Source organism: Oncorhynchus tshawytscha, linkage group LG03 (assembly GCF_018296145.1).
Source record: "Oncorhynchus tshawytscha isolate Ot180627B linkage group LG03, Otsh_v2.0, whole genome shotgun sequence".
In the NCBI taxonomy this organism is placed as follows: domain Eukaryota; kingdom Metazoa; phylum Chordata; class Actinopteri; order Salmoniformes; family Salmonidae; genus Oncorhynchus; species Oncorhynchus tshawytscha.
In genome coordinates, this window is record NC_056431.1 from 46,868,840 (window position 1) to 46,895,961 (window position 27,122).

Sequence of the window (27,122 nt, forward strand, 5' to 3'; positions counted from 1 at the left end):
GTGCATGCTCTTCAATCGATTGCTACCCGCCCGACTAGCATCACTACTCTGGACGGTTCTAGAATATGTGGACAACTACAAATACCTAGTTGTCTGGTTAGACTGTAAACTCTCCTTCCAGACTCACATTAAGCATCTCCAATCCAAAATGAAATCAAGAATCGGCTTCCTATTTCGCAACAAAGCCTCCTTCACTCATGCTGCCAAACATACCCTCGTAAAACTGACTATCCTATCGATCCTTGACTTAGGCGATGTCATTTACAAAATAGCCTCCAACACTCTACTCAGCAAACTGGATGTAGTTTTATCACAGTCCCATCCGTTTTGTCACCAATGCCCCATATACTACCCACCATTGCGACCTGTATGCTCTTGTTGGCTGGCCCTCACTACATATTAGTCACCAAATCCACTGGCTCCGTGTCATCTATAAGTCTTTGCTAGGTAAAGCCCCGCCTTATCTCAGCTCACTTGTCACCATAGCAACACCCACCCGTAGCACACACTCCAGAAGGTATATTTCACTGGTCATCCCCAAAGCAAACACTTCCTTTGGCCGCCTTTCCTTCCAGTTCTCTGCTGCCAATGACTGGAACAAATTGAAAAAATCACTGAAGCTGGAGTCTTATATCTCCCTCTCTAACTTTAAGCATCCACTGTCAGAGCAGCTCACACATCACTGTACCTGTACACAGCCAATCTGTAAATAGCACACCCAACTACCTCATCTTTATATTTTTATTTATCCCCTTGCTCTTTTTGACCCCAGTATCTCTACTTGCACATCCTCATCTGCACATCTATCACTCCAGTGTTAATGCTAAATTGTAATTATTTTGCCACTGTGGCCTGTTTATTGCCTTACCTCCATACTCTTCTACATTTGCACAAACTGTACATCGATTTTTCTATTGTGTTATTGACTGTACGTTTGTTTATGTGTAACTCTGGGTTGTTTTTTGTCGCACTGCTTTGCTTTATCTTGGCCAGGTCGCAGTTGTAAATGAGAACTTGTTCTCAACTGGTTTACCTGGTTGAATAAAGGCGAAAAAAAAGATTGTCTTATGGTCATTTTTGACCCGGCAGTTCTAAAATAAACCCAGATATTCACAAAGTTTGATGAATGACAGGTTGTTTCTTCATGCAAAATAGATTTGGAGTTTAACATTCAATTAAGCTGCTTTATTTTAGGGGTTTAGTGAAGGTGGGTCATTTGTGACCCTTGGGACAAGGGGAGTATACAGAATGTTAAGACTACACAAGGGTTAAACTGAAATGTTTGCGTGTGATCAGGGATATATTCATTCCACCGATTCTGTTGAAAGACATTTCTTAAACGGAATCAAACGGAACAAAACAGGGATAAAAATACCTGAATTTGTCCAATAGAAACTCTCGTTTGCAACTGTTGGACTAGTGATTACACCCTAGATCAGCTAGATGCAGGCAAGTCCATATTGTGTCTTTCCATATATCACTGTCACTTCAAATCTTTCTCTCGACCTGTGTGCACCTAGGTTGTAAACTTTCAGTCACAGGATAGGTTGTAGCAACCTCATGATGGGTATAGGGAAAAATGTTGTGTAATGTAGTAACCTAAACCAATCAATGTTACATTGAACTGGGTGAATGGAATATAAATGAAAGGAAAGGGGGATACCTAGTCAGTTGTACAACTGAATGCACTCAACTGAAATGTCTTCCGCATTTAACCCAACCCCTCTGAATCAGAGAGGGGGCTGCCATAATCGACATCCGAGGCAGCTGTTTATCATTGTCTCTGATTGGGGACCATATTTAGGTAGCCATATTCCTTGGGTATTTTGTGGGTTGTTATTCTGGGTTGTTATTCTATGTTTAGTTGCCTGTTTGCACTAGTCATATAGTGTCACAGTTCGTTTTGTTGTTTTGAAAAGTTTTGTTCAGTGTTCGTTCTTTCTTGGTCGCCTTGGTCGCCTCCTTGCGACGACCATGACAGAACAACCCACAATAAAAGGACCAAGCAGCATGCTAAAGAGGAGTGGACATCTTGGACCCAGAAGAAAGAAGAGTGGAGGACATCCTGGCCCTGGGAGGAGGTAATGGCAGGGGACAAGACCCTGCCATGGAAGCAGGTGGAGATGGCACAGGAGGAACGGCGACGATATGAGGGAACACGGCTAGCATGGAAGCCCGAGAGGCAGCCCCAATATTTTTTTGGGGGTGGCGTACACGAGGAGATTGCATAAGTCAGGTTGGAGACCTGAGCCAACTCCTCGTGCTTACTGTGGGGAGCATGTTACTGGTCAGGCACAGTGTTATGTGGTGGAACGCACGGTGTCTCCAGTACGCTATTCTAGCCCGGTGCGCTCTATTCCAGCTCCTCTCATTGGCCGGGCTAGAATGGGCATCAAGCCAGGAAGGAGGGTGCTGGCTCAGCGCTTCTGAGTACTGTGTCTCCGGTGAGTCTGCACAGCCCAGTGCATCCTGTGCCAGTGCCCTGCATTTGCAGGGTGAGAATAAACATCCAGCCAGGACGGGTTGTGTCAGTTCTACACTCCAGATCTCCAGTGCGCCTCCACAGTCCAGTATGTCCTGTTCCTCCTCCCCGCACTCGCCTTGAGGTGCGTGTCACCAGCCCGGTACCACCAATGCCTGCACCACAAACCAGGCCTTCAGTGCGCCTCGGCAGTCCTGTACGCCCTGTTCCTGCTCCTCACACTTGCCCTGAGGTGCGTGTCCCCAGCATGGTACCACCAGTGCCGGCACACAGCACCAGGCCTGCAGTGCGCATCGGCAGTCCAGAGCGTCCAGAAACAGTACCCAGTTCAGAGCTTCCGGCGACAGTTCACAGTTCACAGTCCGGAACCTCCAACGACGGGCCACTGTCCGGAACCTCCAACGATGGGCCACAGTCCAGAACCTCTATGTGTAGTGTTTGACGGGCCACAGTCCGGGGTCTCCAACAACGGTCCCCAGTCCAGAACATCCGGCGATGATCCACGCAGCGAGGGTCCCCGGCCCGGGGCCTACGGCAAGGATCCGTACTCCAGAGCCTCCGGCGACGATCCACGGGTCAGTGCTACAAGAGCGGACTCCATGTAAAGAAGGGGGGCGGCGTCCAGAGCCGCCACCGAGGTTAGATGCCCACCCAGACCCTCCCATATAGGTTTAGGTTTGCGGCCGGGAGTCTGCACCTTTGGGGGCGGAGGGCTACTGTCACGCCCTGACCTTAGTTATCTTTGTTTTCTTTATTATTTTGGTTAGGTAAGGGTGTGACAAGGGTGGTTTGTTTAGTTTTGTCTAGGGTTTTATTGTCTAGGGTTTTTTTCTGGTCTAGGTGTTTATGTCTGATTGCCTAGATTGGTTCTCAATCAGAGGCAGCTGTTTATCGTTGTCTCTGATTGGGGACCATATTTCGATAACCATATTCCTTAGGTATTTTGTGGGTTGTTATTCTATGTTTAGTTGCCTGTTTGCACTAGTCATATAGCTTCACGGTTAGTTTTGTATAGTTTGTTCAGTGTTCGTTCTTTCATTAAAAGAGTTATGTACACTTACCATGCTGCGCCTTGGTCTCCTCCTTACGACGACCGTAACACCCTAATGAATCAATTCAAGATTTTAACAAAATTACACAGACATGCTTTCCTTGTGATTTTATTTTAGATGCACTCTTTTAGCAATGTGTGGCTAGGTAGTACCGGAAATAAAGGTAGTGCTAGTACAAAACACAAGCCATTATATTTGAGGTAAGGCGATGAATGAATACCACTTAAATGGGTAGCTAGATCACTCAATCAATTTAAACATAGATGTTGCCAATCAGTTCTATTAATTTCTGAATGAGGCCTTTCGATTTCTATTAACATTCATTGTACAATCTAGACAACAATTAGCAGAGAATATGGACTCAGCTTCACTTGAAACCCTTTTACCTCCTTAAAAACCTTCTTAAATGTTCAGTGTACCGTTACTTAAAATGTATTTGAGCAATAGCAGTTTATACTGCTCAAAGAAGAACTCAAAAGGAGATTGTTTGATAATTGGGTAACACTTTACGTGATATGGCTGCAATTACTTGTCATAACCTGCTATAATATGGGCATAACACTGTCATTGTCACCTTCTGACCATAGTTCTTTTGTATTTTCCTTGTTTTAGTGTTGGTCAGGACGCGAGCTGGGTGGGCATTCTATGTTGGATGTTTGTGTTTTCGTCATCCATTAAAATGATGTATTCACACCACGCTGCGCTTTGGTCCGCTTCTTACGACGATCGTGACAGTCATGACACATATTTAGACCTGTTGTGTTATATTTTGTGTAAAAACACACAAAACCTATCACACAAAGCAAAACATTCCATTACACCACAGCCTGTGTCAACAGTATATTTATGTGTTGTAAAAAAAATATAATTACCATGTTAAATGATCAATTGCGTACACATGTCAGACATGCACCTACCCAAGTGCTCTGTTGCTGATGCCTGGGAAGAATGCAGCAGCAGATTTCAGGAGCAGGACAAGAAACTTTATGTTTGATTACTAAGGGCATGTAGTTAATAAATGTTAAATAAAGGTTAAATGAATGTATGGGTGTGTTCGTAAATTCAATCTGGAGTACCAGAGGGCGCTCTGGGTGTTCGTAAATTCAGAGCGTTGTCAGGCAGTCAAGCCCCCAAGCTAAATGGCTAAAGTTGGCTAGCTTGCTAGCTACTTCAAGACACACCTCGCTCTGACCATTTTTCTCACCCTAGCAGAGCTGGTTAGGCTGTTTTCGTGTTATCCAGAATGTTGGTGACAGTAACTGTGCTGCTGGCATAAATTGAATTATGCTTTTTTTGCTGATGTGTACTGGGTGTTATATTCAATGGGTGTTGAGCGTTTGTAAATTCAGTAGTTATGCGCTCTGGCACACAGACTAGAGTGCTCTGAAATCGGAGAAGATAGCCAAAGTGAATTTACAAACGCACCCTTAAATGATTATGATGGTCACAATTCTTCTTGACAGTGTCATAAAGTGTATTTTCTTAGTCCAAGTAAAGTGACATAGGTTGGACATAATGCTTCATGACTGTGTCATAAAGTGTATTTTCTTAGTCCAAGTAAAGTGACATAGGTTGGACCTAATGCTTCATGACCGTGTCATAAAGTGTATTTTTTTTTACAAGTTATTTAAAATAAGATGGGAAAAAATCTGACTTTAATAAAGAATTCATTACAACAAAAATAAAATCCTTTGTTTTTGTTGTAATGAATTCTTTAAAGTCATATTTTTCCCATCTTATTTTAAATAGACACACTTTCAAATTAAATTCAACTTCTTGGAAGGTTAATTTTTAATTTTTAATTAAAATGGGTTTTAACTGTAATATCGGTGTCATAACCAGCCATGATATAACGCTATATATGTCACAACAGTTGTAAATACATGGGTAATGACTGTGTTATGACCATGTTATGTCAGCTGTTATGACATATTATGACATGGTTATGAACATGGTTATGACTCTGGATGTCAAATAAAGTATTACCGATAATTGTTGTTGTGATTGATCTTTCAGATATTTTGCTCAGGAAACTTACCCCATTCATCACAAAGATGGGATAAATAAGGATATAAACTCTTGAAAATAAGGTGTTTTTTATTTATTTAAAACCTCTTGATTCTAGCCATCCCGGATCCGGGATCGTGAATACAGCCTCAAGCCCATTACCATAACGCAACCTTAACTATTCATGAAAATCGCAAATGAAATGAAATAAATATGCTAGCTCTCAAGCTTAGCCTTTTGTTAACAACACTGTCATCCCAGATTTTCAAAATATGTTTTTCAACCATAGCAAAACAAGCATTTGTGTAAGATTATTGATAGCTAGCGTAGCATTTAGCGTAGCATTCAGCATGCAACATTTTCACAAAAACAAGAAAAGCATTCAAATAAAATCATTTACCTTTGAAGAACTTCAGATGTTTTCAATGAGGAGACTCTCAGTTAGATAGCGAATGTTCAGTTTTTCCAAAAAGAGGATTTGTTTAGGACAAATCGCTCTGTTTTGTTCATCACGTTTAGCTATGAAAAAAACCTGTATCCAGGAGTGTAATTATCCCCGCAGCTCATTAGCATAACACAACGTTAACTATTCATGAAAATCGCAAATGAAATGAAATTAATACGCTAGCTCTCAAGCTTAGCCTTTTGTTAACAACACTGTCATCTCAGATTTTCAAAATATGCTTCTCAACCATAGCAAAACAAGCATTTGTGTAACAGTATTGATAGCTAGCGTAGCATTTAGCGTTAGCATCAGCAGGCAACATTTTCACAAAAAACAGAAAATCATTCAAATAAAATCATTTACCTTTGAAGAACTTCAGATGTTTTCAATGAGGAGACTCTCAGTTAGATAGCAAATGTTCAGTTTTTCCTGAAAGATTATTTGTTTAGGAGAAATCGCTCCGTTTGGTGCGTCAGGTTTGGCTACCAAAAAAAAACGAAAATTCAGTCATCAAAACGCCGAACTTTTTTCCAAATTAACTCCATAATATCGACTGAAACATGGTAAACGTTGTTTAGAATCAATCCTCAAGGTGTTTTTCACATATCTCTTCGATGATATATCGTTCGTGGAAGTGTGCGTTCTCTTCTGAATCTCATGGGAAAATGCCTCCAGTTGAAGATTACGCACCAATTTAGACAAAGGACACCGGACGGACCCCTGGTAAATGTAGTCTCTTATGGCCAATCTTCCAATGATATGCCTACAAATACGTCACAATGCTGCAGACAACTTGGGGAAACGACAGAAAGGGCAGGCTCATTCCTGGCGCACTCACAGCCATATAAGGAGACAATGGAAAACAGAGCCTCAAAAATCTGCTCATTTCCTGTTTGAAGTTTCATCTTGGTTTCGCCTGTAGCATGAGTTCTGTGGCACTCACAGTTAATATCTTTGCAGTTTTGGAAACGTCAGAGTGTTTTCTTTCCAAAGCTGTTAATTATATGCATTGTCGAACATCTTTTCGTGACAAAATATTGCGCTTAAAACGGGCACGTTTTTTTATCCATAAATTAAAAGAGCGCCCCCTATATCCAAGAAGTTAACACATCTCACAGCTACAGAGAAAGAGAAAAGCGGGTAGAAATGATCAAATATCAGTGCTCTATAGGCTCACAACATACACAAGAATATTAATTATTATTCATACAAAGTAGCAATATATTAATTAGTATTATATATTAGGTCCTTCAGGACTGACCAAGGAAGGACTGCATTTATGGTATGGCTCAACCTTTTGTAATTCCACATGGTCTGTGATCAGAGTGACCATAATTAAATGACACAGCGCAGTATGAATCCACCATACGGGTATATTTCACTCACTAGGCTCTGGATCTGCAAGAGCAGCTAGAGGACAAAGCATCCCTCAGTGTTACAGGTAAAGCTCCGCCTTATCTCAGTTCACTGGTCACGATGGCAACACCCATCCGTAGCACGCGCTCCAGCAGGTGTATCTCACTGATCATCCCTAAAGCCAACACCTCATTTGGCCGCCTTTCGTTCCAGTACTCTGCTGCCTGTGACTGGAACGAATTGCAAAAATCGCTGAAGTTGGAGACTTTTATCTCCCTCACCAACTTCAAACATCAGCTATCTGAGCAGCTAACCGATCGCTGCAGCTGTACATAGTCTATTGGTAAATAGCCCACCCATTTTCACCTACCTCATCCCCATACTGTTTTTATTTATTTACTTTTCTGCTCTTTTGCACACCAATATCTCTACCTGTACATGACCATCTGATCATTTATCACTCCAGTGTTAATCTGCAAAATTGTAACTATTCGTCTACCTCCTCATGCCTTTTGCACACATTGTATATAGACTCCCCCTTTGTTTTCTACTGTGTTATTGACTTGTTAATTGTTTATTCCATGTGTAACTCTGTGTTGTCTGCTCACACTGCTATGCTTTATCTTGGCCAGGTCGCAGTTGTAAATGAGAACTTGTTCTCAACTAAGTTCTCAACTAGCCTACCTGGTTAAATAAACGTGAAAAAAAAAAAAAAAAAAAGTGTTTAAAAATTAAATAACATCACAGGAATGGGAAGTTGGACTTAAACTTTTTATTCTCGTGGTATAAAAAAGGTTTGGAATTCTCATGTTTCATACAGTGTTTAATCAAGGTATGATATTCAGTTAAACAAAGTGATACAATTAACAGGTCTAAAAAATGTAATTAGATTAAGAAAAGTTGTGTATCTTGTTAATTTAAGGCCAGTGCTCTTCTAGCATGCTGCCCATCTGCCCCTGACTTGTTTTTTTCAGAGGAGAGAGGAAGTCCGAAAGGATCTGTTGGTAGTCTTGCTAGCCATTCCCTCAGGCACCTCTCCCTCACACGCTGGCTGGATGACTGGCCGGAGAAGCAACCTTCAAAGAGCTATTGGAGTTGTTACAGTCCGATTGAGGGCAGAATAGAAATCGACTTCTCATTAAATCTGTGAGGCTGTAAAAACAGTAGGTCCTTCAGGACTGACCAAGGAAGGACTGCATTTATGGTATGGCTCAACCTTTTGTAATTCCACATGGTCTGTGATCAGAGTGACCATAATTAAATGACACAGCGCAGTATGAATCCACCATACGGGTATATTTCACTCACTTGGCTCTGGATCTGCAAGAGCAGCTAGAGGACAAAGCATCCCTCAGTGTTACAGTCCTTTAGCAGGAAACTTTGTTGCCAGTATTTTAAATTAACTCTGTTCATCGTAGGTGTTTGGGAGTCAGGCTGTGCACCATCCAGTTATATGCTCTCTTGGGTGCTTACCCTGCTTGTCTTATCCCAAATGAGCTACTTTCTGTCTATTAGTGTGACAAAAGTACATCATTAAAAGTGGTATCTGTGCTTACAGTGCTTGCTTCCTCTTGATGTGTTTCCAAATCAACCTTTGCATATCAACGTGACATTGGGAAATTCCAAAAATCTTTTCTGGTCATTTTACCAAGGTTGAATTTTCAGACAAAGAAACAATCTCCCTATTAACAAAAATATACTGTTGTCATTTAAATCACAATATGCTATAAATAAATCTCCTTGGAAGCATAGAATTGTTCATGCAAAGACAAGTCCAGCCAAGTTGAGGATGATGCTTTAAATATGAAAGTTTGTCAACAATTGTTATTATATTATATACATATATTAATTGTGCAGGGAGACACACATTTCCCTTCCCTCATTTCCCTTTCTTCCGTTGACCCTGAAGTAAGAGTGATAAAATGTATTTAGCATATTGATAAACTCCCAGATGCAAGCAGGCCCATTAAGGTGGTAGGGAACTGGGCTGAGCAGAGACCTCTCAGGTCCTTCCGGTAGGACTCCCCTTCCTCTTTTCCCATGTTCTTAAGTGATAACAGCCACAGCCAATGTTCACGCTTCATTTCATTTCATTATCGCATCCCATTCGCCTCATCGCCTCAGTTCCCAGGCTACCCTTTCATCTCAGCATGCAGGCAATCACTCATAGACAGCAACCATAATGGGGGGCTTCTAATCCAAGGTTTGTGAAACCAAATTACTGTCCTCCCAAACAATTTACTAGAGAAAAAATGCTCTGCACAACTACACATGTAGGCACACTAGATGCAAATTATTTCATGCCTCACCTTGTACTCTTCACATATGGTTTTGCGTTATCATCTTACATGCATACAGTGGCAAGAAAAAGTAATATGTGAACCCTTTGGAATGACCTGGATTTCTAAATGAATTGGTCATAACATTTTATCTGATCTTCATCTAAGTCACAACGATAGACAAACACAGTGTGATTAAACTAACCCACACACAATTCTACGTTTTCATGTCTTTATTGAACCCACCGTGTAAACATTCACAGTGCAGGGTGGGGAAAGTATGTGAACCCTTAGATGTAATAACTGGTTGACTCTCCTTTAGCAGAAATAACCTCAACCAAACATTTTCTGTAGTTGAGGATCAGACCTGCACAACAGTCAGGAGGAATTTTGGACCATTCCTCTTTACAAAACTGTTTCAGTTCAGCAATATTTTTGGGATGTCTGGGGTGAACCACTCTCTTGAGGTCAAACCACAGCATATCAATCGGGTTGAGGTCAGGACTCTGACTGGGACACTCCAGAAGGCGTATTTTCTTCTGTTGAAGCCATTCTGTTGTTGATTTACTTCTGTGTTTTGGGTCGTTGTCCTGTTGCATTACTCAACTTCTGTTGAGCTTCAATTGGCGGACAGATAGCCTTACATTCTCCTGCAAAATGTCTTGATGAACTTAATTAATTTAATAAATAGTTTTGTCAATGATAGCAAGCTCTCCAGGCCCTGAGGCAGCAAAGCAGTTTCAAACCATGATAATCCCTCCACCATACTCTACAGTTGGGATAAGGTTTTGATGTTGGTGTGAAGTGCCTTTTTTTCTCCACACATAGTGTTGTGTGTTTCTTCCAAACAACTCAACTTCAGTTGAATCTGTCCACAGAATATTTTTCCAGTCGTGCTGTGGAACATCCAGGTGCACTTTTGCGAACTTCAGATGTGCAGCAATGTTTTTTTTAGAAAGCTGTGGCTTCTTCCGTGGTGTCCTCCCATGAACAACAGTCTTATTTTGTGTTTTACGTACCGTAGACTCATCAACAGAGATGTTAGCATGTTCCATAGATTTCTGTAAATCTTCAGCTGACACTCCAGGATTCTTCTAAACCTTGTTGAGCATTCTGTGCTGTGCTCTTGCAGTCAGCTTTGCAGGATGGCAACTCAGAAATCCAGGTCATTCCAAAGGGTTCACATATGTTTTCTTGCCACTGTATGTGCATAATGATTATATGCAAACATTTTTATCTTGATGATAATGATGATGACGATTATGATGATTTTCACACAAATCGTCCATTAAAATCAAGGCATGGATTATGCAAATGCTCGAGTTACTCATATCTCAACTAAAGACTTATAACTAAAGGTGGTATTTGCCTGTTTGCATGGTCTGAGACCAAAAGAAAATGAGGAAAAACATCAGTGGGTAAAAGGGGTAACCTGTGAAGGTCACCGCTTCCTTGGCCCCCATATCTCATAATTTTGAGGTTTCATTGAATGTCACCTGGTCAGATGGAGCTTGGGTTGCTTTTCCCACACCGGAGCTTAGAAGACGAATGGTGTAGAGTTGTGATCAATAACACTTAGCCTAGCAGACCATACTGCTCCTTGTCCTCTAATTTTCTGTTGACCTTGACTTCATCCAACCTGGAAATTGTAGCTGCCATAAAAATGTATCTCTCAATAACAATTATTTTCTTCTTCACAGGGCGGCATGGACTCCAGGTTACTCAGTGGGAATCTGCTGTGTGTGCAGGTTTTCATTTCAACCATCCACTCTGATTTTAACAAGGTTAAATTAAATGGCCATAGTTGGACTACTTGAAGTATTACCAGTAGCTATTTGAAAGCTTTCAGGTGTTTTAATTTGAAACGCTATCAAAGACATATTGTGAGTCAGACTGTTGCCCTTAACCAATTATACTTACTAATTCGTGTCTAATTGATGCTCAGAAGGAATAAAACTCATTATACCCAAACATGGACTCTGTAAATGACTGTCTTTGGTTCATAGGACAATAACATAGATAAAGAATACTGAAGCATCATCCTCAGTGGCAATTTTAGCATGTATATCTTGGTGGGGCAAACTCAAACTATATTTTAGATGCATGGTAGCAAAGCAACTACAAAACCCAACACAACACTAAACTATATATTAAATGGATATTAAATACCCACAAACTGTTAGGGCTTACACAAAGCTGTCCCAACAGCAGAGTCCCAGCACCATACCACTGTTACACCTGGCAATCAGCGGAGCCTTGTCTGGCAGCGAAACAGTTCATTCAGCCTCATTTACTGCCATAAAAAAATAGCTGATATGGCTAAATTAAACAAATTTGGTTTCTACTGACAATCGAGATGTACAAACTATGACATAAGGGGACAACAAGCGGATAAGAGGCCATCCGTAATTTCAATTAAGACATTAATGAGCGAGCTACGACGGACATAGTCAATATAACTATTTGATCAGCACTTTTGAAATGCACTGTGACAGAATTCAGAACATTGGCTGTTCTTACAGTATTCTCCCTGTACACCAAGTCAGAACCGTAGGATAAATAAACGGGGCATGTAATCAGACAATGAAAGTGCTTACAATATTCAATGATGACATTTCTCTAAAACAGGCTATAGGCTACATGTGCACCACCAAGTCAGAAGAGTAGGCTAAATTAGGCCTATGTTAAATGTTTCTAATTTTAAGTTTGGAAAAGAGACCCTTAAACCCACTTGGACCACACATCCACTCCACTGAATAGCAGGCTAGTGATTGCTTTGCAATGTTTACGCTTAGCCACTGATTCCTTACAAACCACTCATTGTTGAATTTGCAATTTCCAACTTGTTGCGCAAATGTTTAAGTCCAATGGCCGATGAGCCATTGGACTTTTTTCAGCTAAACAGATGGGGCTCAACTGGTTGTTCTGTGCCCCAACTTCCCTGAATGACTGGTCGCCACTGAATGTACTGTATATGTGACCGACCGCCTCGATTCGGTCTTATGTAGCAGAATTTGAAATTCTGTTTTTTACATTGGATAAAATTAGAGACTCTTAGCTAGAAAATAGTATATAATTGTCATGCCCTGATCTGTTTCACCTGTCCTTGTACTTGTCTTCACCCCCTCCAGGTGTCGCCCATCTTCCCCACTTATCCTCTGGGTATTTATACCTCTGTTTTCTGTCTGTGCCATTTTGTCTTGTTTGTCAAACTTACCAGCGTTTGTCCTGTCAACGCCTGTCTTTTCCCACCCTCTCTTTTTTTTCTCGTCCTCATGGTTTTTGACCCTTGCCTGTCCTCACCCTGTACCCGCCTGCCTACTCTGTCTTTCCCTGACCCTGCCTGCCATCCTGTACCTTTGCTTCACCTCTGAATTAATGAACTCTGCCTGTCCCTGACTGTGAGCCTGCCTGACCGTCCTGTACTTTTGCTCCTACTCTGGATTATCAACCCCTGCCTTCCTTGACCTGTCGTTTGCCTGCCCCTGTGATTACAATAAACATTGTTACTTCACACAGTCTGCACTTGCGTCTTACCTTGATTCCTGATAACCACAACTGTTGAAAAACAATGGGAAAGTAATTCTGCTTTGACAGTTGATAAACTTGTAACTCCAGTATGTGTAAGTGAATAGGTCAGTATTGTCTAGACATGTACACATCTATTGAAATACAATAGATGGCCATAATCACCCCCAGACACACCTGGCTAACTTGATGGGTCATGTAATCATCTCGAAAATTGTGTTTTTACATGTAGCTAGCTAGACAATGAACCCAACTCATACTACTACAAACCAATACTAACAGTCATAGCTTTAGTATGAATATGCTGGAAGCTAAACCAGGGCCAATGTTAGCTAGCTAACATTAGGCTATAACTAAAAACACAAATGGAATATTACTACACAGATCAAATCAAATTTTTTTATATAGCCCTTCGTACATCAGCTGATATCTCAAAGTGCTGTACAGAAACCCAGCCTAAAACCCCAAACAGCAAGCAATGCAGGTGTAGAAGCACGGTGGCTAGGAAAAACTCACTAGAAAGGCCAAAACCTAGGAAGAAAGAGAGGAACCAGGCTATGTGGGGTGGCCAGTCCTCTTCTGGCTGTGCCGGGTAGAGATTATAACAGAACATGGCCAAGATGTTCAAATGTTCATAAATGATCAGCATTGTCAAATAATAATAATCACAGGCAGAACAGTTGCGACTGGAGCAGCAGCACGGCCAGGTGGACTGTGGACTGGGGACAGCAAGGAGTCATGTCAGGTCAGGTAGTCCTGAGGCATGGTCCTAGGGCTCAGGTCCTCAGAGAGAGAGAGAATTAGAGAGAATTAGAGAGAGCATACTTAAATTCACACAGGACACCGGATAGGGCAGAAGTACTTCAGATATAACAAACTAACCCCCACCCCCATAAACTACTGCAGCATAAGTACTGGAGGCTGAGAGAGGAGGGGTCAGGAGACACTGTGGCCACATCCGATGACACCCACGGACAGGGCCAAACAGGAAGGATATAACCCCACCCACTTTGCCAAAGCACTGCCCCCCACACCACTAGAGGGATATCTTCAACCACCAACTTACCATCCTGAGACAAGGCCGAGTATAGCCCACAAAGATCTCCGCCACGGCACAACCCAAGGGGGGGCGCCAACCCAGACAGAAAGATCACATCAGTGACTCAACCCACTCAAATGACGCACCCGTCCTAGGGACGGTATGAAAGAGCCCTAGTAAGCCAGTGACTCAGCCCTTGTAATAGGGTTAGATGCAGAGGATCCCAGTGGAAAGAGGGGAACCGGCCAGGCAGAGACAGCAAGGGCGGTTCATTGCTCCAGAGCCTTTCCGTTCACCTTCACACTCCTGGGCCAGACTACACTCAATCATATGACCCACTGAAGAGACGAGTCTTCAGTAAAGACTTAAAGGTTGACCGAGTTTGCGTCTCTCACATGGGTAGTCAGACCATTCCATAAAAATGGAGCTCTATAGGAGAAAGCCCTGCCTCCAGCTGTTTGCTTAGAAATTCTAGGGACAATTAGGAGGCCTGCGTCTTGTGACCGTAGCGTACGTGTAGGTATATACGACAGGACCAAATCAGAGAGATAGGTAGGAGCAAGCCCATGTAATGCTTTGTAGGTTAGCAGTAAAACCTTGATATCAGCCCTTGCCTTGAAAGGAAGCCAGTGTAGGGAGGCTAGCACTGGAGTAATATGATCAAATTGTTGGGTTCTAGTCAGGATTCTAGCAGCCGTATTTAGCACGAACTGAAGTTTATTTAGTGCTTTATCCGGGTAGCCGGAAAGTAGAGCACTGCAGTAGTCTAACCTAGAAGTGACAAAAGCATGGATACATTTTTCTGCATCATTTTTGGACAGAAAGTTTCTGATTTTTGCAATGTTACGTAAATGGAAAAAAGCTGTCCTTGAAACAGTCTTGATATGTTCTTCAAAAGAGAGATCATACACGTAACGATAGCTAGCGAGCCAGCATGGCAACATTCTCTAGATAACAGTACGGCATGTCCAGCCCATCCATTATCTCAGGCAATCATGGCTAGCGGGAAGTTTCCTGGCTTTTTCCGTGGCTAAACCAACTACGATCGTAATTTAACACCAGTGACGGACATTGCATGAGTCAACTTATTAAAGGAGACATCCAATCCCTCCACCTGACCCCTACCAAGCTCCTAGCAGTGTTTCTTACAGCAGTCACTGCCACTAGTCTAATGGCATAAGGCATTGCACAGTAGGACCTTGCTAGGCCTTCACATTTTGTCATAGCAGAGTCCGCCTCAGACCACCGTATACAAGGAGCCAGTTTAACTTAAACACGGTTCACTCCAGGGTGGTATGGACATTCGGAATGGAGAAAGACTGCAAAATAGACTGATTGAAAGAAATACTGATAATGTGGATGTCTGAGGATCTTGCACAAAAATAACTTTACCTTTAACAGACATAGCTGTGTGATTTATAAGGACATTTCAGTTAAGGTAGACCTGAGGAGAAAGGACAAGGCTTTTACAGTTAGGTCTTCAAAATAGTGCATAAGCCTTACACAATTGCTCCAATTCATAGCCAACACTTGGCTACTGTTTAAGTACATCAGTCGGTGTGAAATTTGCTCCACTTTACGGGGGCAGGCTAATTATTCATGTGCTGTCATAATTGCATCAAAGCATGCAGCCTCGACCTCCCAGTACTCCTTAAGTACACTCCAGCCATTTTTATTTAACAGTCAGCTTCACACTCTGTCTGGGCATTGGGTGGCATGCTAACTAACTATTATGGATTACAACTTTTGGAACAGCTACTTTGAAACCAATTGTTTTTTGGTGATTTGATTTCGAATTGAAGCTGAGTATTCATACATTGAAATGAGGAGCTAGAAGAGAGGCAAGACAACCTCGCATAGCTATGGAAATGTGAAAACCTAAGCAATGCTATAGTATAGATCTGTTTGGCCATGTTTTTCCTCATAAATCACTTGGATTAGGAGAGAGATGTCATCCATGTCAAGGCCTTACTGTACATTCTGGTAATAACCATGCCTGTAAAATTTGTCTTGAGTTGTTTTTGTGCTTCTCATAGCAGCATGAGGAGATTGTGCAGAGGGACAGAATTCGATTGCAGGGCACTGTTTCCTCCATCCCCAAGTTCATGCTCTGCTGAAGATAACTAATTTCAAGCCACACCGAATCAAATCCATTAAAACTGAATCAAAACCTGTCCATATCAGACAAAGAGAGAGAACTAAAACATTCCGTTTGTGAACCCCTCTGGCCTGAAAATGAGAATAATACCCCAATTCAGTGAACTGCAGATAAAGGTTTAATGTGTATGCAGAATTAGAGGTGATTAATGCATGGAAATTGACACACATGCCTGTTTGTTAGTGAAATTATATGGACATCCTAAAGTTGTTCTCATAGTGGACATAACTGACCAGTTCACATGTTACACAAGATATACAGTATGCTTTTGTCATTGTTGAATGAACCCACTGCCTGCTCGTCGTCCCGTCGCCAAGTTCGCTACCACCCCACCCCCAACCAGTCAGTTGGTTGCGTCTGTTGGTCTGCCCTGTATGGAGCTTGCACCTGCTTGGTGTTGCCTGCAGGCGCCCAGTATCCAAACATGCATTGCCTGAGATATGGTCACCGGTCGAGTATGTGTAGCAAGCTACTTAGTTTAAATATCAACAGTACTGCAACAGCAGCTGCAGCATAACATTTGATTAACACCTGATAACATCAATATTCGGTCTGGTTGCCTGATAGCCTCCACACAGCAACTTGAGGCATAAAGACATAAAAAGAAGTGGCTGCCTCTACAACCCTCCGACACAAGTCAATCCCTTCTTCAGTCGGGAGTTGCACATGTGTGTCAGGACAACAGCAGCACAGGTAGACGTAGTCTAGACTCTAGTTAGCCACCACATAATAAAAAAGCCACTAGCCATCTAACTATATATCATGAGTTAGAAGATTATGAATATAATATTTAAAAGCATTGTAGATACATCACAATCAAGTAAAATAAAATCATCAACATCAGTGATCACATGATAGCCCACCCCTTTTCCCAATGTCATGTCTTTAGGAGGCACTGTAACTATGCTCTTAGAAAAAAGGGTTCCAAAAGGGTTCTTCGGCTGTCCCCATAGGAGAACCCTTTTTGTTTCCAGGTAGGAGGACCGAAGGTGTGCCAGTGGGTGCCCTTTTTTCATTTTGAGCATCTGCCCCTGTAAGGCCTGTGCAAGGCCCTGTTGAGCGCTGGAAGTTTGAACAGTTCAGTGAACTTCCAAAAGACGGAGATTCGCACTGTAGGTTACTTTTAAACATCAGCATCAAACTGTTACTTCAACGGGATCTACTTTTAAGTTGTATGGTCTGATGGTTGAGTCTTTTTATTCCGAATAAATGGACAGTGCATGAATTAAAATTTGACAGATACAGAATTGATGAACGCCATTGATTGGCCCTTATAGTAGTAAATCTATTCTAGACTGATTGAAGCAATGACACTCGCCTAGTGGGTCACACTCACATTACAGTAGTAAAAAGTTATTATTTCATAAGGATTGCAAAGGTCTCAAAATGTTTCTAATCTACATGTAGTCACATCCCTTTCATCACTGACTACTCAATGATTGTGATCACACATTTCATGAAATGAAAAAGTAAAAAAGGTGAGGACGCAGATGGAAGTCAAGACGATCATTTGAAAATCATGACCTGACCCTGTTGTCTAGCCTATTCTATTCCAGAATCTCACCAGGAAAAACACATGCACCCAAAGGCGACCTCTAACAGTCCTTGTCCATTGCCATAGCCCTACACTACTGGTAATGCTTTTGATCTTTGCTTTTTCAAGTCATTCACATAACAAAGGAAGCCCTTTGTTCTGAGTAGGGGGTTCCCCACAGGGAAACAGATTGAAACCGGTTTGCATCACTCCTCGTTGTTCCACTTCCAGGTACCTGAGGCACTGTCATCCACTCAGACTCACCTTGTCACACCCTGATCTGTTTCACCTGTCCTCGTTATTGTCTCCATCCCCTCCAGGTGTCGCTTGTTTTCCACATTGTATCCCTGAGTTTCCTGTCTCTCTGTGCCAGTATGTCTAAGCCTACCAGCGTTTTTTCCCGTTTTCCTGCTTTGCCCTTTCTCCTTTTTCTAGTCCTCCAGGTTTTGACCCTTGCCTGTTCTGGACTCTGTACCAGCATGCCTGATCATTCTGCCTGCCCTGACCTCGAGCTTGCCTGCCTGCCACTCAGTACCTCCTGGACTCTGGTCTGGTTATAACCTTTTGCCTGTCCACGACCATTCACTTGCCTATTCCCTTTGGATTTATTAAACATCTTAAACTCCAACCATCTGCCTCCTGTGTCTGCATTTGGGTCTCGCCTAGTGTCATGATACACCTAGCCGTCATGGTAATTGAAAAAGGTATTGGGTTAATAGTAGCAGATTCTTTTGAATACACTCTCTGTTTGTATGTCTGAATAAGTACAGCTGAGGCAATACCATCTAGCTATCGACAAAATGTTAACTTATGCCTCCTCTCTTATTACAGGTGATTGATATACGCATGACAATAATCAATTTGACGTGGCAATATGACAAAGTCATGTCAGGTTTTCCAATGTGTTATACAGTGTGTCATTTGTGGCACAAGGCTAAAGGTCTCCTTTGTCAGAACACAGTAATTTAAAATGGATGACTAGGGATGTCCCTGAGGGTTCATGATAAGTATTGGCATGTTAATTGAACTGTCATGGCCGTGTCATAATGACCATATTAAATCTATACCATGTCCACCCCCGTAATTCCATTTCCAACCATGCAACCTTTCCCCTATTGACTTCCATTCAGGAGGAGGATGAATCTGCAGGGGTGAGACTGAGGGAATAAAATTACAATTAAAACACGGCTAAAATATCTGCCTTTGCTAACATTTGGAATGTTGGAGCATCGGTGAATCATTATTTCTCCCAGGGCTGTCGCGGGGATCCATTCAAATGCAGTGAGAAACAGTTTGTTTAGGGGGAAAGGTTATGCAGAGGGGATGGTAGCTGTTTCTGAGTTTGATTTGATACCTGGACGTGGGAGAGTGGGTGGTAATGGTACACACAGCACTGACACACACAGTTTTAGCCTGATGGATTGGAATATAAATTCATTCAAGGTAAATGTTAAGAAGCCACTACGGCCAGGGCACAGTGAGGCAACATATTCTCCCCTTTTCCACCCTCACCTCAGAAAGCATTTAAAAGTTCAGTAAGAATAGCATGCTTGAGGAAACTAAATGTCAGGAAGCTCCAGGGGACAAAGTATTGCCTTGCTCACACACAGATACATAGAGGCAAGCACGCACGTACGCGCACACACACACACACACACACACACACACACACACACACACACAAATAAACCTACACGTATACAAACACACGTTTACACACACACACTTATGCACACACAGAGTCAGATTCACTGTCGAAACCAGGAAATTAAGTTCAGCGAGGACAAACATAAGACAGCTCAACTTTTTTTTTAAAGGTTTCCAATTTGTATTCACAACACATTTAGAAACATTTATGAGGCCCACTGGATACTGATGCTTGTGGAAAATGTACCTGGTTCAAGGAATAAGAAGACAACAAAATATAACAAGTTCTCTAAAGTCCTATCACTTTTTTGATATAGACAAAGAATCCAGTGGTACATTGTAGTTTACGAAATGTAGGGTTGGTCTTTTTATCAGCCAATGATTTCAGGAGAAAATAATGTCTTACCAGGTCAATGACATTTAAAAGTACCTATAGTTCACAACTATCAGCACCATAAAGAGAGTGGTCAAGGTTCGACTCAAAAGGCACTCACGACTGCACAGCCACATTTTCCCCGGGTAAGCGCATGAACAATAACCCCAACCATTATTGACGGCCATGTATTTTGATGCTGAAACAAATGGTCAGAGTTTTCTTTTTCTACTTTCCTTACGCCCTTAGTCATTATTTTGTAGAGGCTGCTGCAATTGCATGGCTGGAACCAGCTAACACTTCTCAGTGAGGTTCAAAATGAATGGGGATTATTCCGGAAAATACTATTCATAAATCACACATTGGATTTTAAAAATGGCTTCGCTTATGAATTGGACGGCCTAGCTGCCTGGTTGAAAGTGGCCTGAGTTGTTTTGTGTGGAAGCCAGACAATGAGGGCACTCGCATCCAAGTGCAAGTGAGATAAATGATTCATGAGCAGCTGCTGTTGTTTGGCCACCCTCCCATGACTCTGGCGGAGGGTAAGGACAGTATTTCCTGCCGCCCTGTCTGAGGGTAAAGGAAGCACACTACATTACCAAAAGTATGTAGACACCTGCTCGTCAAACATCTCATTCCAAAATCATTGCCATTAATACGGAGTTGGTCCCCCTCTTTGCTGCTACACCAGCCTCCACTCTTCTGGGAAGGTTTTCCACTAGATGTTGGAACATTGCTGCAGGGACTTGCTTCCATTCAGCCACAAGAGCATTAGTGAGGTCAGGCACGGATGTTGGGTGATTAGGCCTGGCTCGCAGTCGGTGTTCCAATTATTCTCAAAGGTGTTTGATGGGGTTGGGGTCAGGGCTCTGTGCAGGCCAGTTAAGTTCTTCCACACTGATCTCACCAACCCATTTCTTTATGGACCTCACTGTACACACGGGCATTGTTATGCTGAAACAGCAAAGGGCCTTCCCGAACTGTTGCCACAAAGTCAAAGCTCAGAATCATCTAGAATGTCATTGTATGTTGTAGCAGTAAGATTTCCCTTCACTGGAACTAGCCCGAACCATGAAAAACAGCCCCAGATCATTATTCTTTCTCCTCCAATGGCGGCGAGCTTTACACCACTCCAGCCGATGCTTGGCATTGGGCATGGTGATCTTAGGCTTGTGTGCGGCTGCTCGACCATGGAAACCCATTTCATGAATCTCCCGATGAACAGTTCTTGTGCTGATGATTTTTGTGCGCTACACGCTTCAGCACTCGGCAGTCACGTTCTGTGAGCTTGTGTGGCCTACGATTTCGCAGCTTAGCTGTTGTTGCTCCTAGCCTTTCCCACTTAACAATAACAGTACTTACAGTTGAACCGGGCAGGGCAGAAATTTGATGAACTGACTTGTTGTAAAGGTGGTATACTATGACGGTGCCAAGTTGAAAGTCACTGATCTCTTCAATGTTTTCTATGGAGATTGCATGGCTGTGAGCTCAATTTTATACACCTTTCAGAAACGGGTGTCCACATACTTTTGTATCCCAGTATATAGTGTATTTTCTGTGTATTGGGTCACAGCCAAAGGTGTGACATAAAAACCTCAATAATTTGTTACATTATATAGCATTTGCCATTTAGTAGCATTTTCCATTGTTACTTACTGTACTGTACAGTGCCAAGAAGCCATATGTATCTTGTGGACAAATGTGTGTGTGTGTATGAGTGTGTGTACCTGTATGGGCCAGTAGTGTATTGAGGACTGGGTTAACAGGTCACTCTCCTTGTGATGGAAACAATGGGCCATAAATCATTTAAGTAAGAGGTAATGGTACCAGATATTTCACGAAAACTGTAGTCTGCTTCCAGTCCCTACCAGCTGCTGTTAATGTCACTCCCTCCAAACAATACCTCAAGAGACATTCACATTTCTCTCTCTGCAAAGGGCATTGATTGCGTTTCATGGCAAGGCATTTGTTTCGCGGCACTGTTTGTTACCATGACAAAATGATACTGTCAGTTCTTTCCCAGAACTTGATTTTGCACTGGCTTTTATCCAGTGCAGTAAGTGCAAAGGTTAAAGTACACACTAGAGTAGTTCATTGACGGATACAGTTCATTGGAACGAGTCATGTCGCCAATTGAGGATGGCTAAGAGAAATAAGTTTCAGTCAATATCACTTTGATATATAACCCGTTGTGACTCAAAGGCCTTGGGGAGAAGGGTGTTCCTCAGAAAGTGTGAACAATATTGATTAAATGAAACCCCATAGTTATAAAGACTCTCACGAAACCTTAAATACTCCACCTCACTCCAGCGTGAGAAATCGTTGCTTGTGTAGAACTTGGTGGCAATTCTTTACTGTAGTCCCCCTTACGTCTTCATTCAAAGTAGTCACTAAGGACAGAGACAATAGAGAGTGTCCAGAGACAAAACCACCACACAACTTGTTCTTTACTGTATTTGGCTTCTAACTAGGGTTGCAAAGGGAGGGTATATTACTGGAAACCTTCAAAATGTACCAGTAAACTACCTGAATTTTGGCATCTTTCAAGGATTTTATGTAATCTATCTCAAGACAACTAGTGGCCCTTTTGGGTAGTTCAGATTATTGCAGGTGTAATTATCTCTGGCCCTCTGTGTGGCCTTAACACATGTCAAATATATAAAATAATGAACTACATTTGAAATGTAATTTAAATGTAACCTTTATTTAACTAGGCAAGTCAGTTAATAACAAATTCTTATTTACAATGATGGCCTACACCAGCCAAACCCGGACGACGCTGGGCATATTGTGCACCGCCCTATGGGACTCCCAATCACGGCCGTTTGTGATACAGCCTAGACTGCTGCGCCACTCGGGAGCCCAATAAGCCTAAATAAGATTAATTAAAAGAAAGAGTAGAATGACAAAGCTGTAAAACATTATCCTTAATATAAACCATCAAGTTATTGAATGTCATTGGTGTGTAATATGAGGGTTTCAGCATGAAATATCCTTTAATATGTATTTTTACTTTTGCTTTTATTTATTTGACTATGTCAATATGTATTTGTTGTCAATGGTGTATCTACTAGAAATGCATGGACACTGATATAAACTATTTACACTGTACATTAATACTTAAAAAGAAAGTTTTGATGTATACATTCCCAATGTTACAGTACATGTTCTGTTAATTATCAAAATGACTGAAGATTCCAGTAACTTCCGTGAATTACCAATAGCTTTGCAACCCTACTTCTAGCACACCTATTCCGCTAAAAAATAGCTTTTCACAGTTCATTTAAAGTATGAGTGATGCTTTCACGCTGGAACAAGCAATGATGAATGCAGCACATTGAACACTAGTCAAGGCAATAAGCACATGGAAGATTATAATTACATCATGTCGAGATCAGTATCTGGAAATGCACCTCATACAGTACCACTCTGTGAGCTTCACAGCTCTGCATGAGGGCATTTCTGATTTAATGCATTATGTTTTTTCGCCTGTCTATGACTGGCATCCCGCCCAGCATTCATATACAGTAGGTTCCAAAGTGCTTCTCAGGCCATTGTTAATTACAAAACATGTCTCACTGTCCTGCTAGGAGCTTCAGAGAGCTCTCACATTTGGCTTTAAACTGAGGCATTTAGGCACTTGCTGTAAGAGGGTTTAGTATTTGCTAAACCCATGTGTCTTGCTCACAAGTCAAAACAAATAGGTTTTTACTAACATAAAAAATACAAATAAAGAGAGATATAGGTATTATTTAGAAAGGCTGGGGATGGCAAGGATATTTTTCTATGTATGTAACGAGGCAAGTCAATTAAGAACAAATTCTTATTTACAATGACCGCCTACCCCGGCGACACTGGGCCAATTGTGCGCCGCCCTATGGGACTCAAAATCACAGCCGGATGTGATACAGCCTGGATTTGATCCAGGGACTGTAGTGACACCTCTTGCACTGAGATGCAGTGCCTTAAACCGCTGCACCACTTGGGAGCCCCAGAAGAGGAAAAGAGAAGGAGAAGAGATGTAATGTTTTGTTCTGACATTCACATCTGGGAGCATGACAAACCTCAATGTCAATTCTAATACTAGGTTTTATTAGGCATGGATTTGAAGTAAAGGTATAATATGATTTAGGCCTACGAGGCAATTAAAGTGTACGTTATTCTTGTTTTACCATAACTCCCTTTTCGAACGTGTACAGTATATCCATTTGTTTCCCTTGTTATTTGCATTCCTACCTGAACCATGGCATTCAAATGTGAATTACGGACTGTCAAGATTTGCATATTCACAGAGAGCTGCATAATTTAGAACACATAGCATTCATGAGAAGGTTGGTATGAAATGGTTCTCACTGGATAATAGATTACTCAAAGCCAAGTCTGACATTTCAGCTGGGTTTACCATCAGGACTCAAAACACAATAACCCAACATAACCCTGACAGGTCCATGTATTATTCACCATTCATGGCTACCAAATGAGCCTTTATAGCCAAGAGCAAGTCATTCTATATTTAGTGTGTTTTCTTAATGGGCCTAATTAAAACATTCTATTTTTTACATCCCTTAATTCAGATATTAAATCACAACAATTGTAAACCCTTTGCTGGGTTGATCTGGTATTTGGTTTAATCTTGACTTCAGGCCACCCTGACCTTACATGTACAGTAGATACATTCTCACTATCTTAGCAACTTTCTGCTGTAGTGTTAAACATCATCCAATTTGTAGAAATAAAGACTTGTTTTATGCTTAATGCAGTCAGGTTCAAATGTTGTGATTTGCTAAGTGATTATGTGTCCATAGCAATCAGCTACCACTAATACAAGCCAAATTGTGGTTCAGTGGTGTTTTTTCCTGTCGGGGGAAGAATGATGCTGTGATGTGCATTCAAAGCTTTGCTGTAATGATTCTTTGATGACGCATATACCACTCCTCGCTCAAGTGCATTGATTTAAACTACACTGAAGGTTAAAGTTCTTTTTTTTTTGTGAAAAAAAGGGCACCATATTCTACCCTCCTACTTTTCCCCCTGTTGCCAGGACATTACTTTGGCCACTTCATGTTCCAGATGGCTTCGTATAAAGGTCCTGACCCTCTCCAGTCATCAAGGACATTAAATGTGGACCGGGTAGAGGGGACATGGCACTCAATATGAAAGCATTGCCTCGTAACAAGATCTTCAGGGATTCTTGAGCACTGGCATACACTGAAAACACATTAGGGCTCATAGTCTGCACCCAATACCCATTTTTATCTAATGATGCTTTGATGGAAAACTCTACTTTTAAAAAAAGTACTTCAAACATCATCATTCATGTATTATGGTTTCTGTTTTTATTTTATTTCTGTAAGAATGCATGGGTTAAGACTCAATGCCACAAAGTAGTGCAGTAGCTATATGGCCAAAATAAACAAATAACAAAGAAACAAAGAAACAAAAGCTCCTGAAAAGATGTACAACATTTACCATTCGGTCAAATTATGATTCTTGATCTTAGTGAAGACCCACCATGTTCATTTGTTAATTAAGTTCGGAAACAGAACAAGCAAACAATGCAGTCCGGTCAACGATGACAGCCAAATCCTCCCATCCTTTTCCAAGGACCCCTCACATCCTCCCACATGAAACTGGGAATGTGTTCATCTGATGTCCCATCTTTTCAAAATAACTGAATGGGCAGCTGCCCTGCAGAGCTTCTCCAGCCAACTTTCACTGCCAGGCATCTGTTTCTGCCTACTGAGGTGCCAAAGGACCCTCCAAGGTGGTCAAATAGTTGCCTTGCAGAAACAAATCAATCATAAAGGCCTATGCTATTGGTTTCAATCAAAACAGCACACACGGAGAGCATGTTGGTCATTCATAATCATACTGTAGGTCAGAAAACAAAATGAACATGTTAAAAATGTGACGTTAAATGACTTAGAGGTAGAATAATCAGACTCTTTAAAAACGACTAAGCGCAACCAAGTAGAATGATGGCTACTCCCCCAGTCAAGACAAAACACAGATGTGTTGTATTTGAAATTCAAATGTATATTGAACTTAAGGCTTCAGATACCTGGCCTGTCATTTAGACCTATGTATATCAGTGAAATTGATTTTTTTTTATTTAACACTGAAGGCTAATGGAGGGCCAAGACCTTTCAAGATAGAATTAATAGGAAACCCAAGGCTCCAGCCTTCAAGCCATATATCAGGCGGGGAAGAAACCTTTTGAACATTTAACTCCTCATGGAGAAATGGAATGTCATTTTCATACAAATATTTTTTGTCCAAATAAAAAAGTTGTTAGATGTTAGAAGTACATTTGATGTGAAATGAAAATGCACAATTGTTATATCAGTCCATATTGTTAGATGTCAAGATATAGAGCAGATTACAATACCTTTTGGAGTTGATTAAAGAGAGCTGCATATGAAAAGCAAATAATCCCTTTGAAAACGACATCAATATGAGTCAAAAACATTTATTCTGGTGACAAAATTGACTACAAAGTGTAGATAGGATCGTTTTGGTGATAAAATCAGCGTTGTCTAAAGCAGAGTTTGGAAGGTAATTGAAGGTTCTGTTTCGATTACAATTATGTCAACAAATCATGCCCCCTTTTGCCAAGCTCTATGTGCAAATGACCATGCTTCTACAGCCAAAGGTTCTATAGTTTGCATGCCCTGCCAAAGGTCTCTAGTTAGTATGCGGAATAGGTGCTCGGAGTTCATCTGACTCCCAAATCTGCACCAGTAACGATAGCTTGGAGTGCAAAGACCGGTGGGGGCGAGTGTAACCAGGGATACTGGAATATAATGACCTCTCTGGTATAACGTGGCTAACGACGTTAGATAATGTAATTGCTGGATCTAGGTAGCTATCTTTTGATAAAGCGAGGCAGGCTAGCTAACATTAGCTATCGAGGCAGGCTAGCTAATGCTTTAGCTAACGCTAGCGTACCTAGCTAGCCAGCTTTCTCATTACAATTTAGATAGGTCATATCTCATACACATTTATTGTGTATTGTCTAGATACTGCTGGTTTTGTAATATGTAACAGTATCATTTTATAATGCTAGCAAGGCAGGTTAGCTAGCTACAGGCTATCTAACATTAGATAGCTAGATACTTTAACATACATGTTGGATTTGCAAGTTAGTTCCTAGCTCATACAAGTGTATTCTGTATTGTCTATGGCAAAACTAAATAATGGATGCAGCTATGGTGGTAGCTAA